Source organism: Scyliorhinus torazame, chromosome 13 (assembly GCF_047496885.1).
Source record: "Scyliorhinus torazame isolate Kashiwa2021f chromosome 13, sScyTor2.1, whole genome shotgun sequence".
NCBI classification, from domain to species: domain Eukaryota; kingdom Metazoa; phylum Chordata; class Chondrichthyes; order Carcharhiniformes; family Scyliorhinidae; genus Scyliorhinus; species Scyliorhinus torazame.
In genome coordinates, this window is record NC_092719.1 from 203,929,658 (window position 1) to 203,948,325 (window position 18,668).

The window sequence follows — 18,668 nt, forward strand, 5'->3', positions numbered from 1 at the left end:
TTAAAACACCCCTTTTTCAAAGTTCCCGGCTTCGACGATTTAAACAGGACAAAGCAGTGATTAAGAAAAGCAGGCATTAATAGGACCCAGTTATCTGGGCTGGGAGTCGATTTGTGTGGCCCCAGGATCAACACTGAAGCTGTGGAGACTCTGCCAGAACATGAGACATGGGAGTTGTGGCATGCCACAAGGCCCCTCCAGCTCTGCCATTCAGTCAGATTATCGTTGGCCTTCCGCCTCAACTCCGCTTTCGCCAAATCCCTTGATCCTCTTTGCGTTCAAAAATATATCAACCTTGGCCTTGAACATACTCGATGACTGAGCGTCCTCAGTCCTTTGAGAATTCTGAACATTCGCACTCCCCTGAGCGAAGATATTTCCCCTCGTCTCAATCCTAAATGGACAACCCCCTTACTTACCCTGAGACTGTAGCCGCCTCTCCCCCTGAGCTCCTTGAAACAGCCTTGTGTGGTAAACCACTGTTACACCTTTATTAGGTGTTGTAAGGTAGGACCTGTACTACAGGTTCGCCGGTAGTCCCTGCCTGCTGGCTCCGCCCAGTAGGCGGAGTATAAATATGCGTATCCTCCATTCAGCAGCCATTTCGCCAGCTGCTGTGGGAGGCCACACATCTTAGAGCAATAAAGCCTCAGTTGTATCCAACTCTAGTCTTTGTTCAATTGATCGTGCGTCACCTTGCAGCACCTTCTGAGTACATATTTTTTAAAAGATTCAAGTTCTGAGGTGCAATGCTAAATGCAACTTGGGAACCATTTAGAAGATTTAAATACATCCTTTAACACTGTCTGATCCAACAACTAATTAACTGGGATCTTGAGCAAGTGGAATAGATTCTGGTTGTTTGTTTGAGATCAAGGTGTGGATATGCTGGAGCGGTGTTTCAAAACACGTACACGTTCCTTGGTTCAGCATAAAACATTAATACAACACGTAAAACTAAAAGGCTGCATAAACAAGTCTGCGTTAGCTAACGTGATAGACGCTGGCGTGTAGGCTCACAGTTTATGTGGCTTTACAGTTCTAAACATCCTCAAGCTGCCCAGTGGTGTATTTTGCCTCAGCCTTCAGAATACAAAGGGAATCAATCCACAGGCACTGCGGTAGTTATTGACTTAACGATTAGGCTCAATGAGTGTAACTTTCAATCGTAGGGAAGAAAACAAAGTGCTCGTTTTGCTGGGCAACTTTATTGTTCCTGTTTCTGAAGCCATTTCCTTGCCTTTTTGAGTCTATTTTCTTTCTTACCAAAGGACCCCCTCTATTACATGTTCCCCCTCCTCAGCCTGTTGCAATTCAGCAGTGGCAGGATAGTCCCATGAACCAGACCAATCGACTGGCGTGGGTGGGTGAGGAAAATTGGGTGTAACTCGCTCTTGGCTACTTACAAGGACTGATGAATAAAATTTAAAGTCTATGACAGTAGAAGTGCACACCAGGTGAGCAGTTTCCAAATCCTCATTGGTAGCCTACACTTCAAGCTCTGTAACCCTCCCTGCTTCTCTGTTTCTCCTCCTGTTAAGGCGGTTACTGAACTCTGTCACTGTATTTTTCCGAACCCTTGAGCAGCTATCTCTCCTGTTAGTTATATTCTCCCTGTTCTGGGATTGCCCTGGTGAATCTTTCTGGCCTCCACCAGTGTCTCTGGAGTCTCGATCTATCTGTGATGGATATGTGAGGGCGATTGATGCATTCTTGTGGGAGGTAGCACAGGGATAGCACTGTTGCTTCACAGCGTCATGGCCCCAGGTTAGATTCCCGGCTTGGGTCACTGTCTGTGTGGAGTCCGCACGTTCTCCCTGTGTCTGCGTGGGTTTCCTTCAGGAGCTCCGCTTTCCTACCACAAGTCACGAAAGACGTGCTTGTCAGGTAAATTGGACATTCTGAATTCTCGTTCAGTGGGCGGGATTCTCCCCTACCCGGCGGGGCGGGGGCTCCCGGCGGGATGGAGTGGCGGGAACCACTCCGGCGCCAGGCCACCCAAAAGGTGCAAATTTCTCCGCACCTTTAGGGGCCTTGAGGGATTAGGCCCGCGCCGGAGTCGTTTCCGCTCCCCCGGCTGGCATGGAAGGCCTTTAGCACTACGCCAGCCAGGGCCGAAAGGACTCTACCAGCAGGCGCGAGTCCGGCTGCTGACGTTATCCCCGCGCATGCGCAGGGGGGTGGTGTCTCTGCCGCGTCGGCCATGGTAAATGCTGTGGCCGAGGCGGAGGGAAAAGAGTGCCCTCACGGCACAGGCCCGCCCACCAATCAGCGGGCCCCGATCACGGGCCAGGCCACCGTGGGGGCACCCCCCGGGGCCAGATTGCCCCGCGCTCCCCCCAGGACCCCGGAGCCTGCCCGCGCCGCGCTGTCCCGCCGGTAAGAGAGGTGGTTTGATCCTCGCCGGCGGGACAGGCATTCCAGCAGCGGGACTTCGGCCATCGCGGGCCGGAGAATCGCCGGGTGGGGGCCCGCCGATCGGCATGGCGCGAATCCCGCCCCTGCTGAATATCCGGTGTTGGAGAATTCGGCTACCGGTGGGGGTGAGATTCACGCCAGCCCCAGCGAATCTCCGACCCGGCGATGGGCCGAAGTCCATTCTTTCATCCTCCCTCCTCGCTCACCATTCCTGCTTCATTCATCTGTTTACGGTCCCTTTCTTTAAGCACCACAGAGATCCTGTCCTCCTGAGCCACAGGTCTTTCAGCGGCTGCGATGCTGATGGTGGCAAATGATTTGTTGCAATGAGTGATTCAGGGATGCTCAGCTGCCAGTGCCTTGATGAAGTGGCAGTCCTTCAAAGCCTAAATTCACACTATTTGTCATTTGCCTGTGTCAGATAACTTGTTCTAATATCACTTATATCTTTGCCCACGCACACACAGTCAGCATCCTATTTTTAGTATGATAACCGCATTGCGTGTGTTTACAGTGACCCCTGCTCTGTGCTTAGAGTAACCAGCAATGTGTATGTTTAGAATGATCTGTGCAGCTCTCATTACAGTGAGTGGTACTGCAACGTGCACAATGTGTTCGAGTGACTCAATGTATTTAGACTGACGCATTATTAGAGCAGTATAACCATGGTTATATTATTCTATTGCTAAGCCCCATTTTCTCCAATGGGGCAGTGAGATTTTCCAAGGATCCTACAATGGGCAGCACGGTAACACAAGTGGATAACACTGTGGCTTCATAGCTCCAGGGTCCCAGGTTCGATTCCGGCTTGGGTCACTGTCTGTGCGGAGTCTGCACGTTCTACCCGTGTCTGCGTGGGTTTCCTCCGGGTGCTCCGGTTTCCTCCCACAGTCCAAAGAAGTGCAGGTTAGGTGGATTGGGCACGATAAATTGCCCTCAGTGACCAAAACGGTTAAGAGGGGTTATTGGGTGACGTGGATAGGGTGGAAGTGAGGGCTTAAGTGGGTCTGTGCAGACCCGATGGGCCGAATGGCCTCCTTCTGCACTGTATGTTCTGTGTTCTATGCATCAATGGCGGGTTATTTTTTTCAATCAGGTTCCCTGTCTGGAAGCCAGTCTGACTGGCAGGCGTGGGTCCCTGTTGGATATGAAATACTGCACGGGGCTGACACACCAGCAGCAGATAGGTTTCATGCTGTTGGAGGTACAGATTGTGGGCGGTGTGGAAGGGAATGGAATGTGAGGGTGATTGCTGAGTGTTGGGGAGAGATTGGAACTTGTTACAAGATTTCAGTCAGCAACCCAACTCCGGGGAGTGAATTGGTTGGCCGCTCATCATCATGCCTTGGTTAAAACTGGAACTGAACAGATTTAAGGCAGGTTGGGATCCTGTTTCAGATTTTTAACATTTAAACTTCCTGCCTGACCCCTTTTTCAGGGATTTAAAAATTGCCCCGATTACCCGAGAGGCCAGCGTGGTGGGGAAAAAAAAACATTGCGTGGTAGCATGACCCCTTTAAGGGGCGATCTATCGTGGGCCACGTGGCCCGCTTGGGGACTATCACGTGGGAGAGCGGGAGCCCGACCAATGGAGAAAAAGTGCAGTGCCCTCGGAGTAGGGACCTGGACATCGGACCCCTCAGGAGTCTAGGAATAAAATACCTGTATGATGTACCTCTGTGCCTATATATAGTTCAACCTCATTGTCATTTCCAATAAACCTCTTGGTTATACAAGAAGCTTCCTCAACGATACCTTGTGCTATTACATTGGCGACGAGAGTAACTCTGACAACGATTACAAGTTTTGAAATTCGTGGGGGAAAGGGTTCCATCAGAAATTTCCAAGAAATGGAGAAGACGAGGTCTCCAGATTGAGAGTGAGTGAGAATCAATGGTCGAGATTCTCCGACCCTCTGCGCCGAAATCACACTCGATAATAGGCTCCCACGCCGGCACGCGATTCTCCGGCGACCGGAGAATCGCTGGCATTCGCGCGCACGCGATCGGCGCAGCGCCGGTCGGGGGCCGTTGGAAAAGGCCCCCCCTGGCGATTCTCCGCACTCGACGGACCGAGTGCCCGCCGAGTCCTGCCGGCGTGGTTCTAATGTGGTTCCACCCGGCAGGAACTCGGAGACGCGGCTGATGTGGGCGTTATGGTGGGTGCGCGTGGGGATCAGACACCTGGGGGGGGGGGGGTCCTCGATGATGGGCAGGCCCGAGATCGGGGGCCACCGATCAGCGGGCCATCGCGATCTGGGAGCGACCCATCTTCCTCCACGCGGGCCAGCTGTGTGGCTCTGCCATGTCGGCGGCACCCACGCCGAGGCGGGCCGCCGCGTGCATGCACGGACCCACTCGCGGCTGCCGGGCACATGCGCGGCCGCGCGGTTGGTACAGCAGGGCCCCGCCGGCAGCCAGAGCTGCGGGACGCACGCCGGGGTCCTTCTAGCCCCCTGGAAAACGGGAATCACCCCGGACTTTTGAGGAAAAAGTCCAGAGTGATTCTCGCCCGTTTTCCGGCGGGCATGGGGACGTAATTCCCAAAGGGAGAATCCCGCCCAATGTTTATGATAGGGAAACACGATCTGTTGCACGAGGGGGGCCCAAAACTGGAGCCATTATATCGAGAGGCTCCAGTACGTTTTTACCGCTAATGAGATCACAGGGGAAGCAAAAGGTCATTTCGTTAATGGTTTGTGGGCACCAGACCTGCAACTTCATTAGGAATTTAGCATCCCTGGAAGCCCCAGACACAAAATCATTTGACCAATTGGTGGCACTTCTGAAAGAGCACTTCAACCACAGGGCCTCCATTATATTGCAGCCGTTCAAATTTAATTCCGTCATCAGGGACCCAGGGGAGACAATATCGGATTTTGTTGTCAGACTTTTCAAATGGCTGGACATTGCAAATTCAGCTTATCGTTCAGAGACATGCTGCGTGACCGTCTGGTATGCGGCCTCAACAATATCAATGTACAAATGTTCGCCGAAATGAAAATTATGGTGGTTAAGGCGATCGAAATCGCTCAAGCCACTGAATGCGCTGAGAGGGGTGCTTCTGAGCTACAGTGCATGCAGGAAGGTGAGGAAAACGGGCGATGGAGTGGAATGGCTGTTAGGTGAGCACCCAGAGCGACAGGCACAGAGGAGACTGAACAGAAGCAGGATCGTGGACAGAGGCAAGAAAGTCAGGCTGTCAGCCCAGGAAATTTGATGAGTGTTACAGATGTGGGGGAGACCAGCCCAAGAGATAAGCCATTTATGTGCTTCAAGTGCAATAGGAAGGTCCACATTCAGGTACGTTGCCATGCCAGACAGGGAACACCCAATTTAAAAGAAACACACAACTCCACTGCAAAAACTCAAGTCAAATCCCGAAGAGGAATCTGAGGTTTATAGGTTAAATATGAGTGAAGTAAACAAGACGGTTCCCACAGAAATCGTCCTTGTGGTCAACGGACAACCATTCAGCATGGAGGTTAACACAGGGATGTTGGCCACAGTGGTGGGTGAATAAATCTACAAGTACATTTGAGGAGAGGCCAACCCCTGAGTCTAAGCAGCAGGACTGCAAAGTTTGCAACATATATACAGTGAAAACCTTAAAGATTGTAGGTAGGCGCTGGAATGTGGCAACTAGGGGCTTTTCACAGTAACTTCATTGAAGCCTACTTGTGACAATAAGCGATTATTATTATTATTATTATTACCACAACAACACCAGTGTCATATCGACAACAGTGGGCTCAATTACTCATCATCTTTGTGGAAGGACAAAGCCCGAGTCTTATGGGGCTAGATTGGCTACATCAGATCAAGCTAAACTGGCGAGGAATTTTCTGGATGTCAGATGGCATTTTTCAGGAAGTCCAGCGCAAGTACGGACATGTGTTTAAAAACGAGCTTGGCCGAATACAAGGGTTAAAGGCCAAAGTTTACGTGAACCCCGAATCCACACCAGAGTTTTTCAGAGCAAAACCTAGCGTGACAGCAGAAAGTTAAGGCTGAAATGACACTCTTGGAAGAACTAAGGATCATAAAACTGTTTCAGTTCTCTGAATGGGTGGCCCCTATCATTCCTGTCTTAAAACCTGATCGCTCTGTCAAAATCTGCAGTGAACAGAAACTCACCATAAACCAAATGGCCCAACTCGACAAGTATTTGATCACTTGAATCGAAGGCCTCTAAATAAAGTTTGCGGGGGGGGGGGGGGGGGGGGGGGGGGGGCTCACGTATACAAAGCTTGTCTTAAGTCATGCTCATTTACAACTTAAACTGGACAAGGGCTCTAGGAGATTTGCGACCAACAACACCCACAAGGGAGTTATCCAATATATCAGGTTGCCTTTCGGGATATCCTCTGCTGGTACAACATTTCAACGGGTGGTGGAGAACTTGTTACAAAGGATCCCAAAAGTCATGGTACACTTAAATAAAAGCATCTGGCCAGACTGGAAGATGTCCTCAAAAGGTGCAGAGACACTAGCATCAAATTAAAAAGAGAAAAGAGCACATTTGAGGCCAGTGAGGTCACGTATTCGATATTTAAGTTGGACCCTTTAGAGGACAAGGTCAAGGCCATCAAAGGAGTGCCTGCGCCGAAGAATGTCGCAGAGTTGAAATCGTTTCTGGGCATGGTAAATCCCTAATTTGACAACAATGTTGGCACCGCTACACCGGCCTTTAATAAAGCACCAATGCTGCTATTGGAAAGACCCAAAGACTCACAAAAGCACGTTTTCCACCAAGGCAAACAGGCCCTATAGTTGCCCAGCTTTCTGGTCCATTTCAACCCAGGAAATCCGATCATTTTGACCTGCGATGCTTTGCTTATGGGATAGGGGGCGGACCTGACCCATACGATGGAGGACAGCATTGACAGGATCATCGTCTTCGCCTCCTGAATACTCGCCGATACAGAACAAATTGCACAAATTGAAAAAGAGGGCCTGGGTTATGATATATATGTGGCGTTAAAAAGACATTGAGAACCTGATTCGTCAGCGTGACCTCTGTCAGTCACAGCAAACCTTGCCACCTGCGGCTCATCTGAATCCATGGGAGTGGCCTGGCCGTCTGTGGATAAGGTTACACATTCATTTAACTGGCATCTTCTTGGAAAGAATGTTCTTGATACTGGTGGTGGTCCGGGAAGTGAGGTCGACAACGTCAGCAGCCACCATCGAAACCCGACGGTACATTTTTGTCACTCATGGCCTTCCAGAGGTATTGGTTTCCGTTAATGGCACGGCTGTCACGGGGGAGGAGCTCCAACATGTTGTGCAGATTCATGCCATCCACTACATCTGGACGGCCTCTAATCACCCGCCTCAAACGGCCTGGCAGAAAACCTCTAAATCTGCAATGATAAAACAGCCAGATCGGCTGACGCCCCTCGAAGTGGCTAATTTCCTCCTCTTGTACAATACCACCCCTCACATTATCACTGGGGTCACACCAGCAGAGCTACTAATGGGCCTTTGCACTTGGGTAGGCCTGGCGTTCCCCAATTTTTCGGGGAGGCGAGTCTCCCAAAAGAGGTATTACGACTCACTGAAAGGAAACATTGTTTAAAACCGGTGGCTTAGTGTTTTTAGGGAATTTTGCATCTGGCCCATCGTGGAGACCTGGGAAAATTAAGGGGCTGGTCCTGTCTCATACCTGGTGGACGTACTAGAGAGACGAGAGCGGAGCACATAGGCCAGATAAGGAGCAGAGAGGCTGCAGCCCCAACAACTGCACAGGTGGATTCAGTGAGCAGCACCAACTCTCCTTCGGTGAAGCCTGAAGCAAGGGAACTAGAGGTTTCAGAAGAGGCCCTTTCCACTATTCCTGAGGGTGGCCCCAGTGCACCTATCGAGATCTCGAAGCAGCCTCCTGCTGCTGACCATGGCACTGACTCACTGGTGGAGGAACCAGTCAGGAAATTGAGGCATTCCACCAGGCTTAATAAATCCCCTGACAGAATGACTTTGTGAAGGGCTGAACTGTATTACATCCCCTTGGTGTTTCTGCCCTCATTGTACATAGTTAACTGTAAATAACCTGTAATGTATTTACGTGTTTAGGGACTTAAGGGGGAGGAATGTGGTAGTGTGGCTCCTTTAAGGGGCAATCGTTCTCTGGCCATGTGACCCACTTGGGGATTATCGTGTGGGGAGCGTGTGAACCCTAAGCAATGGGGGAAAGCCTGGAGCTCTGGGAGCAGGGGCACGGGTGGTGTGGACCCGGGATTCAAGGAATAAAGACCTGTGTGATGTACCTCTGGGTCTGTATATTGCTAAATATACTGTCGTTTGCAACAAACCTTTTCGTTGTTCATGAGGCTTCCTCAGTGATACCGCGCGCTATTACAATTGGCAATTCTGATTGGATGTGATCCTGGAGTGACATCGCATAACCTCCCACATCCAACTGGCCCGCTCCTACACTCCCATCATAGGTGGCCTTAGATGTTCATCCTCACGGTGCCCTGCTTTCCCACACCAATTAATGATAATAATTTTAATTGTCACAAGTTGGTACATTGGTACTGCAGTGAAGTTACTGTGAAAAGCCCCTCGTCGCCACACTCTGCCACCTGTTCGGGTACACAGAGGGAGAATTCATAGAATTTCCAGTGCAGAAGGAGGCCATTCGGCCCATCGAGTCTGCACCAGCCCTTGGAAAGAGCACCCTACCTAAGCCCACGCCTCCACCCTATCCCCACACCTACACCCTATCTCCGTAACCCCACCTAACCTTTTTTGGACACTAAGGGCAATTTAGCATGGCCAATCCACCTAACCCTGCACATCTTTGGACTGTGGGAGGAAACCGGAGCACCCGGAGGAAACCCACACAGACACGGGGAGAATGTGCAGACACCGCACAGACAGTGGCCCAAGCCGGGAATCGAACCTGGGTCCCTGGAGCTGTGAAGCAACAGCTGAAACAAACAGCTTTAAATCCTCCACCTCCAATACGTTTATAACCAGTAAGTGAAATATTAAGAAAAGGAGATGAAAATAAAAACTCAATTTTTCATTGTCCCAATGATTTATTTTCCCCCGAAGGTTCTCGGGGCAGTGTCCTGGAGATTAGTCTGTGATTCCTGGAGATTCCAGGGGTGGGATTCTCATTCCTGACAGCCCTGTTGTCCGACGCAGCGCGCCCCCGCGGCAGTGGGATTCTCCGTTCGCGCAGCCGACCAATGGGGTCTCCCATTGTGGGTCACCCCTAGACATTGGGAAACGCGCAGGCGTGGGTACGCTGCTGGCGGGGCGGAGGATCTCATCCACGGAGACTCCCGCAGCAAGTCCATTCCGGAAGACTGACAACATCCAAAATCCAGGGGCTGGTTTAGCACAGTGGGCTAAATAGCTGGCTTTCATAGCAGACCAAGGCCAGCAGCGCGGGTCCACTTCCCGTACCAGCCTCCACGAACAGGCGCCGGAATGTGGCGGCTGGAGGTTTTTCACAGTAACTTCATTTGAAGCCTTCTTGTGGCAATAAGTGATTTTCATTTCGTTAATATTGGTGAGGTGAGCTGGGTAGTGGGGAGAAGGTTGAGGGGGTGAAGTCGGGAGGGGGGTTGGTTGGGAGAAGGTACAGGGTAAGGCAGGAAAGTGGAGTTAAGGCCACATTTAGGTGAGCCATGGTCTTATTGAATGGCGGGGCACGTGAGAAGGGTCAAATGGCCTTCTGCAGATCTTGTTTATGTTGCTTATATTCTGTCACTGATGTGAAAGGGAGATCTGTTCACCGTCATATTCCTTCTCCTGTTCTCTGAACATGGGGATGTGACACATGTGCCTCTGAGATTGGAATTCCTCTCCTCTCCCATTCAAGCTCCAAGAATGCTGAGCATTACGCGAGGGAGCAGATGGAAATAGGACAGTGAAAGAAAATGAACAATTAAAAGAATCACTGAGCATATTAACGAAAATCATAATGTGGCGAAGGATGGAAATTAAATGGTAATAATGGGATAGAGAAACAATGATGGTCAACATTTTAATCGATCTCCCACACCCCTGATTCTCTCGTAAGTGAGTCAGAAGAATCTCAGGAGTAAGATGCAGTAGGAAATGATTAAGAGCAGCTTGTTTTGGAGTCAGTGCCAGCAGACATCACTCACAATAGCTGACGGGCATTTCTCTGTCATTTTTATTAACCTTGGCAGTTTACCACAGTGAACTGCCCAGTCAATACTGACGTTTCAACCTTCAGATTAAATAGGATCTTCCACATAACCTTTTCCCACTTACCAATTTTGCAAGCTAAATTTATGAGATTGCAGAACACAGAGGGGGCCATTCAGCCCATCATGCCTTGGCTAGCTCTTTGAAAGAGAGAATCCAACTTGTTACCCATCCTCTTGTCCTTCCTATAACCCTGCAACATCTTTTATTTTCCAAGTATAATAAACCCAACAGCCTTTCAAATGTTAAGATAGAATCTGCTTCCACCGTTCTTGCAGACAGTGTGTTCCAGATCTTGGAACATCACTTTGCAAAAGTTGTTCTTCTCATTTCCACCTGCTACCTTTTGCCAATTGCCTTAAATCCATGTCCTTTGGTTACAAGCCCTCTTGATGGCGATTAACTGCCCTGCCCCCCACACCCCCAATATTGGTCATCCAACACGTGATAAATGTAGAAATTGTTATATATTATACTTTTGGCAGTAATGTTAATAAAAGCCTTGGTTAATTTGTTGCTGTAATATGATTTTAAAAATTAGTTTAAGGTATCCAGGTGTCTGCTAAAGCTGTAATTAAGAGGTTTAAAAAGTTGAACAGCAGTTTCGTCGAAAGCTGCTGGGTTGAACAGGAGTGGACTAAATCTTCTCTTGGGAAGAACTCTCTCCAAAGATTTACACAAATAAGCAAGTAATCTGGTTGTTAACTTTATATTCTTTTAAAACTGTGGCAAATCTACCTACCCTGCACATCTTTGGGGTATGAGGATGAGACCCACACAGACATGGGGAGAATGTGCAAACTCCATACGGACAGTAACCCGGGGCCGGATCGAATCCGGTTCCTCGGTGCCGTGAGGCAGCAGTGCTAACCACTGCGCCACCGTGAACTTTATTTATCAGTGGCATTTGAACTGTATTGGGTTGCTCAATTGGAGTTAGTAGCAGGTATAGATAGTAAGTTTAAGTTTTTCCTTGGGTGGGATTCTCCGAACCCCCGCCGGGTCGGAGAATCGTCGGGGGCTGGCGTGAATCCCGTCCCCGCCGGTTGCCGAATTCTCTGGCACCGGATATTCGGCGGGGGCAGGAATCGCGCCATGCCGGTTGGCGGGCCCCCCCCGGCGATTCTCCGGCCCACGATGGGCCGAAGTCCCGCTGCTGGAATGCCTATCCCGCTGGCGAGAATCAAACCACCTCTCTTACCGACGGGACTAGGCGGCGCGGGCGGGCTCCGGGGTCCTGGGGAGGGCGCGGAGCGATCTGACCCCGGGGGGGGGGGGTGCCCCACGGTGGCCCTGGCCCGTGATCGGGGCCCACCGATCCGTGGGCGGGCCTGTGCCATGGGGGCACTCTTTTCCCTCCGCCTCGGCCACAGCCTTCACCATGGCCGACGCATAAGAGACACCCCCCCCCCCGCGCATGCGTGGGGATGACGTCAGCAGCCGCTGACGCTCCCCGCGCATGCGCGGACTTCTGCCGGCCAGAGACGTCCTTTCAGCCCGTGGCGTCAAATGCCTTTCCCCGCTGGCTGGCAGCGTGCCAAACACTCCGGTGCGGGGCTAGCCCCTCAAGGTGAGGGCTTGGCCCCTGAAGGTGCAGAGAAATCCGCACCTTTGGGGCAGCCCGATGCCGGAGTGGTTCCCGCCACTCCATCCCGCCGGGACCCCCCCGCCCCGCCGGGTAGGGGAGAATCCCGGCCCTTGTGTTTTAAGAACTGTTGAACTGATAATTGTAAAGGTACTTTCTTTGATGTTATGTGGTTAATTCTGTGTTTGAATTCAAGTTTGTTTTGACATAAAGGTCAAACTATTGGTCAGAATTATCACTTCCAAGGTGAAGTATCCCTTTTTCACAGTTTTACAAATTAAAAAAAAATATTTGGGATAAATGAATGGACTCGATATCACTTGCAAAATTGCTGACGAGGAACAGATTGAATGGAAGATCTTATTGAATGTGAGGGTTAAAAAATACTGCGTTTATTGTTCAATTAACTCAAGCAAAATGCCATGTACAATAGGGAAGACGTGAAATAGATCTCAGCCAATGAAAGTGATGTCTGCTGGCACTGATTCCAAATAAATCTTTTCTTAATCATTTCTGCTGCATCCTACGCCTGAGAATCATCTGACTGAGTTACCCTCCCGACCCTCTGGTTATTTTGAACATACCATTAGGTCTCCCCTTAACCCTCCCCTGCTTTAAGAAGTTCCATTGCTTCTGTTATTGATTAAACATAAAGTGTCGACCTATATATCAGTGACTGCACTCATAGGTAATTAGCTTTGAGACATTTCAACATGAGGAAAGAGCCATGGGAAAATCGAGCTTCTTGTCTCTTCCTTGGAGTGGAACAAAACTGAAGAAAATCTAGGCCGGAATTCTCCGTTTGAGAGGCGAACGGCGGGATTCTCCGTTGGCCGACGGCGAAATCGCGAAACGCAATTGGGCGGAGAATAGGTTCTGACGCTAAAATCGCAGGGGGCGCCAAATCGCTATTCTCCGTCACTTTGACAGTGATGTCAATGCTGTGCGGAACGCACGTACGGTAAACACCGTTGCATGTCATTAGTGGCCCGACCCGGTATTCTCCGGGGGCCTCTGTCGTCCTCCACCTCCGATGGGCCGAGTTCCCGACAGCGCGGTTCACTTGTGCTTTTAAAAAATCGTGAAACTGGCGTCATGGTTGCTGAGGGGACAGAGAGGGGTGGACGGAAAGGGTCCAACATCGCCATAGTTTGCTGACAGTTGTGCTGCTGGCCAGGGGGCTTCTGCCAGGGCCGGGGAGAGTAGCGTGGAGTGGCCAGGAGGTGGGCTGTGGGGGTCGGGGTGGACGGGCACGAAACACCATTGCCGCAGCCAGAGAGGAGGACATGCAGCTGACAGCCCACTGTGAACACTGGTTCATATAGGGTGTCCCCCCAGATGCCCTCTGGCCCCAGCCAACCCATCAGTTGTATGGGCGAGCTTCAGCATAATCAGTGCCATCTTTGTGGCTGGGATGGTGTGTGTGTGGAGTGTAATGTGTATGTGCGGCTGCAGCTTGTCAGCCTCCCGAGTGTCAATCACGGTCCCGGCGAATCCCACGCATTTCTCGTTGGAAACGATTGTATTCCAGGTGGCGCCGGTTCCAGCCCCTCCGCAGTCGCTGAATCAGTCCAGGTGCAGTGCTGGTTTTGCTGTCGTGAAAGTCCACCAATCCTGCTCCGGCGTCAACACTTGGTTCGCACTGTTGCTTCACAGCTCCAGGATCCCAGGGTTCGATTCCCGGCTGGGTCACTGTCTGTGTGGAGTCTGAACTTTCTCCCCATGTCTGCGTGGGTTTCCTCCGGGTGCTCCGGTTTTCTCCTACAGTCCAAAGTTGTGCAGGTTAGGTGGATTGGCCATTCTAAAATTGCCCTGAGTGGCCAATAAGGTTAGGTGGGGTTAAGGGGATAGGGTGGAGGCGTGGGGTTTAAGTGGTGCTCTTTCCAAGAGCTGGTGCAGACTCGATGGGCTGAATGGTCCTTCTGCACTGTAAATTCTATGATTCCATGACTTAGTCTCAGAAACGGATAATCCCGCTCTAAGGGCGTGATTCTGTGGACAAAAGTTAAAGTCTGCTTTTGGGGACGTTTGGCCAGGTGTTTCTTGGCGGCTACAGTGCTGAGAATCAGTCTGCCATTCACTGCACTTTGCCGTCTCTTTGGGGGCTCGGGGAGTTTCTCCCTGCCAATGCCGCAATTTAGTCGATTTCCTGCTGGCAAGCTGAGCTGGCCAGCAGGACCGGCTCATCGCAGATAGGGGTGTCATTTTGAGTGGCAGCCCCGATCTTTGCAGCCCCCCCACTACCTTTCAGGTTCCCCCCGCCCCCCCCCCCCCCCAAACTTATTGACCCTCCCTCCAACCCCCAAACCTTGTTAAGGCCCCTAGGAACTCCACCCTTCATCCCCCCTCCAATGGGCAAGGCCACCCCCAGATCCAAACCCTGGCAATGTCCAACTTGCCACCCTGGTAGTGTCAGGGTGTCACTGCTAGGGTGCCCATGTGGCACTACTAGGGTGCCAGGCTGTCAGTGCCAAGGTTCCAGGGTGCAAGGGGGAGTGCTAGGGTACTGCCTGCCATGTCCACGGCCACTCAGGGGTTTCTAATAGCCTGCGAGACCCCTCAAGGTGCCGTTATGCCTGGTCCACCTTTGTGGAGACCAGCATTAAACTGCACCCTGGTGGGATCTCGCAGCCATTGACTCCTGGGCGCCGGGTGAAAGTGGCGTCTGGATTGAAATCAGCCTAATGACTCATTTAAATATGCATATCTGGATCTGGCCTAGTGAGAACGCGATCCAGTTCGCTCTGGGTGGAGCTGATGCTGTAGAATCCCAAGTTTCTTTACCCGTCAGTCTGGCCTCAATAAAAGTCGAGATGGATTTGCAGGTACAGCATTAGTTATTTTATTTAGCTTGCAAGCGTTCCTCAATTCTCAGGAGCACGAAGCACATCCTGGCTCCATAGACTTCTGGAATCAAGTGAGGATGTGGAACAAAGGAATCTGTACTGATACATTCAAATGGCATCAAGTTTCACATACACGATGCCCAATAGGTCATCCTATATCCCTCCTGACCATGTTGATCTATTCTGATTGGCTCACTTCCAATCCCTTCCTCTGGCCCCTATTACCCAGCATCCCTTTTCTCCTGCTTTGGTGGACACACCTCTTCCTGCTTTTCCATGCGGTCTGAAATCCTTTGTCTGTGAACTCACCAGAATTAGACTGGCCTACCTCTACATTACATTAACTAATATCTCTAAAGTAACTATTTTATATCACATTTGTCAATGCCGCTGCTGCGGAGCCTGTTTTGGGGGTTCTCGCGCGTTTCACCCGTTGCAACGGATCCGTGCTGGGTGCAACACGGTCACTGAATTCGCACCGGTCTGGTTTTGCCGCCGAAACTGCATGCGATTCACACTTCATAGGCCTTCTGAGCATTCAAAGGACACAGGCAGCACTCAGCAGTGTGAGCAGACAGGAGTCTGTAAGTAGCACCAAAGGTGGGGTGTTGAAAAGACAGACTGCAGAAAGGGCAGTCTGAGCCAGACCGTCACGGGTGACTCCCCGAGCCCATCGACATGGCACCAAGTCGCTGCTGACCCAACCCCGACAGCAACCCCGGTAAGCCCAACAACGTTTGAGGGTCTATCAGTGTTTTTTTAGCCTCCGGCTCGCCCTCGATCCATGGCACCCTGGCCCGTTTGTAAATACTTATAACCATTCATGCCCCACAAAACTTCTGCCTAAGATGGTCAGAGAATCAGGAAGGGGTGGAGCATGGAGTGTCCAAGCCGTTAATGATATTAAAATCCATGCAAATTACAGATCGGCACGGATCCGCCACAGAAAGCAGGGCGGCGGGTTGGGGACTCCCGCCCACTGAGTTTTTTCAGCATTTTCTGTTTTTACTAATAATAATCTTTATTAGTGTCACAAGTAGGCTTACATTAAAACTGCAATGAAGTTACTGTGAAAATCCCCTCGCCGCCACACTCTGGCCCCCTGTTCGGGTACACAGAGGGAGAATTCGGAATGTCCAATTCACCTAACAAGCATGTGTTTCGGGACTTGTGGGAGGAAACCGGAGCACCGGGAGGAAACCCACGCAGATACGAGTAGAACGTGCAGATTCCGCACAGACTTTGACCCAAGTCGGGAATCGAACCTGGGGACCATGGCGGCGTGAAGCAACAGTGCTAACCATGCGCTGGCGTGCTGATGCTCTAGGGGTTGAATAAGTGACTCCCCATTCAACAGCAAACAATCAGGAATCAGAGTCTCTAGTCTTCTACAGCACAAACTGATCATATCAATGAATAATGTTTTTATAACCAGACCACATGAATCATTTTATATTGTTAAGCAAAGGATCAATGTCAGGTGGAGTCTCAGGTATGTGCAATTGAGGGATTCCAACCTTGTCTCAGGCTCTGATTTAAGATAGGCAAGGATGTTTCTTCTGTGACACCCATTCTCTTGTTATCAGCTGTGGCTCAGCTGGTCGCACCTCTGAATCTCTGGGTTCAAGTCCCACTCCGGGACTTGAATATAAAATGTAAAGCTGACACTCTGGTGCAATACTGAGGGAGGGCTGCACTGTTGACTGTACTGCTGTTTTTCAGATGAGACATTCAACCAAGGCCCCATCGGCCTGCTGGGGTGAACATAATAGACTCCATGGCACGATTTCAAAGTGCAGGGGGAGTTATCTGTCGCCTCCTGGCCAGTATTTATCCCTCGATCAACATCGCGCAATAACAGATTATCTGACAATTATCACAATGGTGTTGATGGGAATGTGCTAAGCACACATTGGCCTCTACATTCCCCAAAGTACGACACTTCAGTAAAATACTTCATTGGGTGTAAAGCACTTGCAATGTCTAGTGAACGTGGAGAGTGCTCGAGAAATGGAAGTCTTTCTTTAAGCGAAGGCTAAATCATTTATAAGAACATAAGAATTAAGAACAGGAGTAGGCCATCTGGCCCCTCGAGCCTGCTCCGCCATTCAATGAGATCATGGCCGATCTTTTGTGGACTCAGCTCCACTTTCCGGCCCGAACACCATAACCCTTAATCCCTTTATTCTTCAATAAACTATCTATCTTTTTCTTAAAAACGTTTAAAGAAGGAGCCTCAACTGCTTCACTGGGCAAGGAATTCCATAGATTCACAACCCTTTGGGTGAAGAAGTTCCTCCTAAACTCAGTCCTAAATCTACTTCCCCTTATTTTGAGGCTATGCCCCCTAGTTCTGCTTTCACCCGCCAGTGGAAACAACCTGCCCGCATCTATCCTATCTATTCCCTTCATAATCTTATATGTTTCTACAAGATCCCCCCTCATCCTTCTAAATTCCAATGAGTACAGTCCCAGTCTACTCAACCTCTCCTCGTAATCCAACCCCTTCAGCTCTGGGATAAACCTAGTGAATCTCCTCTGCACACCCTCCAGTACGTCCTTTCTCAGGTAAGGTGACCAAAACTGAACACAATACTCCAGGTGTGGCCTCACTAACACCTTATACAATTGCAGCATAACCTCCCTAGTCTTAAACTCCATCCCTCTAGCATGAAGGGCAACACTCCATTTGCCTTCTTTTTTTTTTCTTTTTTTAAAACTTAATTTGGTAATTCGTTTTATTGCACCTCCACTTCATTCAGAAGGACACTCAAGCTTGCCCTGGTTGATATCCTCAATCATACTGTGGGGGTGTTTGCCATCAATGTTGCAACCAATGGACTGAGCAGTTCCAAGGATTTCCTTCACTGTTCCTGAAAGTTCCCTGGCCAGAGAACGGTGCCTCATCTGTCGAGCAATACTAACCACCTCATCAAAGGTGATGCTGCCAGTGTGTTTAATGTTCTTTTGCTTTTTCTGTCATGGGGTGGTTCCTTCAGGGCCTTGATGATGAGAGCAGAAGCGGATGGAACAACCTCAATCTGCGCCTGTCGGTTCTGAATAGTCAGCTTGATCGTGATTCGCAGACCTTTCCAGTCACCTGTAGCCTTGGCAATGTCATCTCCTACCTTCTTGGAGACAGACCCAGTGGGCCAATCTTGGGGGCCAGAGATGAGGTAGCACCAACTTCAATCCCCCAGTGCATCCGGAGGTATACAATTTTAATTTCGTTGGGGTCGAATTTAGGAGGCATCCTGGCGGCGTTTACTGCACCGGCGAGCGGTTTCGATGTCGGATGAACCCTGATTCGGGACGACCGAGCAGAAGTTGCACCTTCGCTGACTGGTGCAGTCCTCCATTTGCCTTCTTAATCACCTGTTACACCTGCACACCAGCTTTTTGCGACTCGTGCACCAGCACACCCAGGTCCCTCTGCACAGCAGCATGTTTTAATATTTTATAATTTAAATAATAATCCCTTTTGCTGTTAATCCTACCAAAATGGATAACCTCACATTTGTCAACATTGTATTCCATCTGCCAGACCCTAGCCCATTCACTTAACCTATCCAAATCCCTCTGCAGACTTCTGGTATCCTCTGCACTTTTTGCTTTACCACTCATCTTAGT

At 50.3% G+C, this 18,668-nt stretch overlaps 1 pseudogene; it reads right to left on the reverse strand.

The window, feature by feature from the left end:
- Positions 1 to 17,732: 17,732 nt before the first annotated feature.
- On the reverse strand, positions 17,733 to 18,384 carry LOC140388547 (large ribosomal subunit protein uL11-like; annotated as a pseudogene).
- Positions 18,385 to 18,668: the final 284 nt, after the last annotated feature.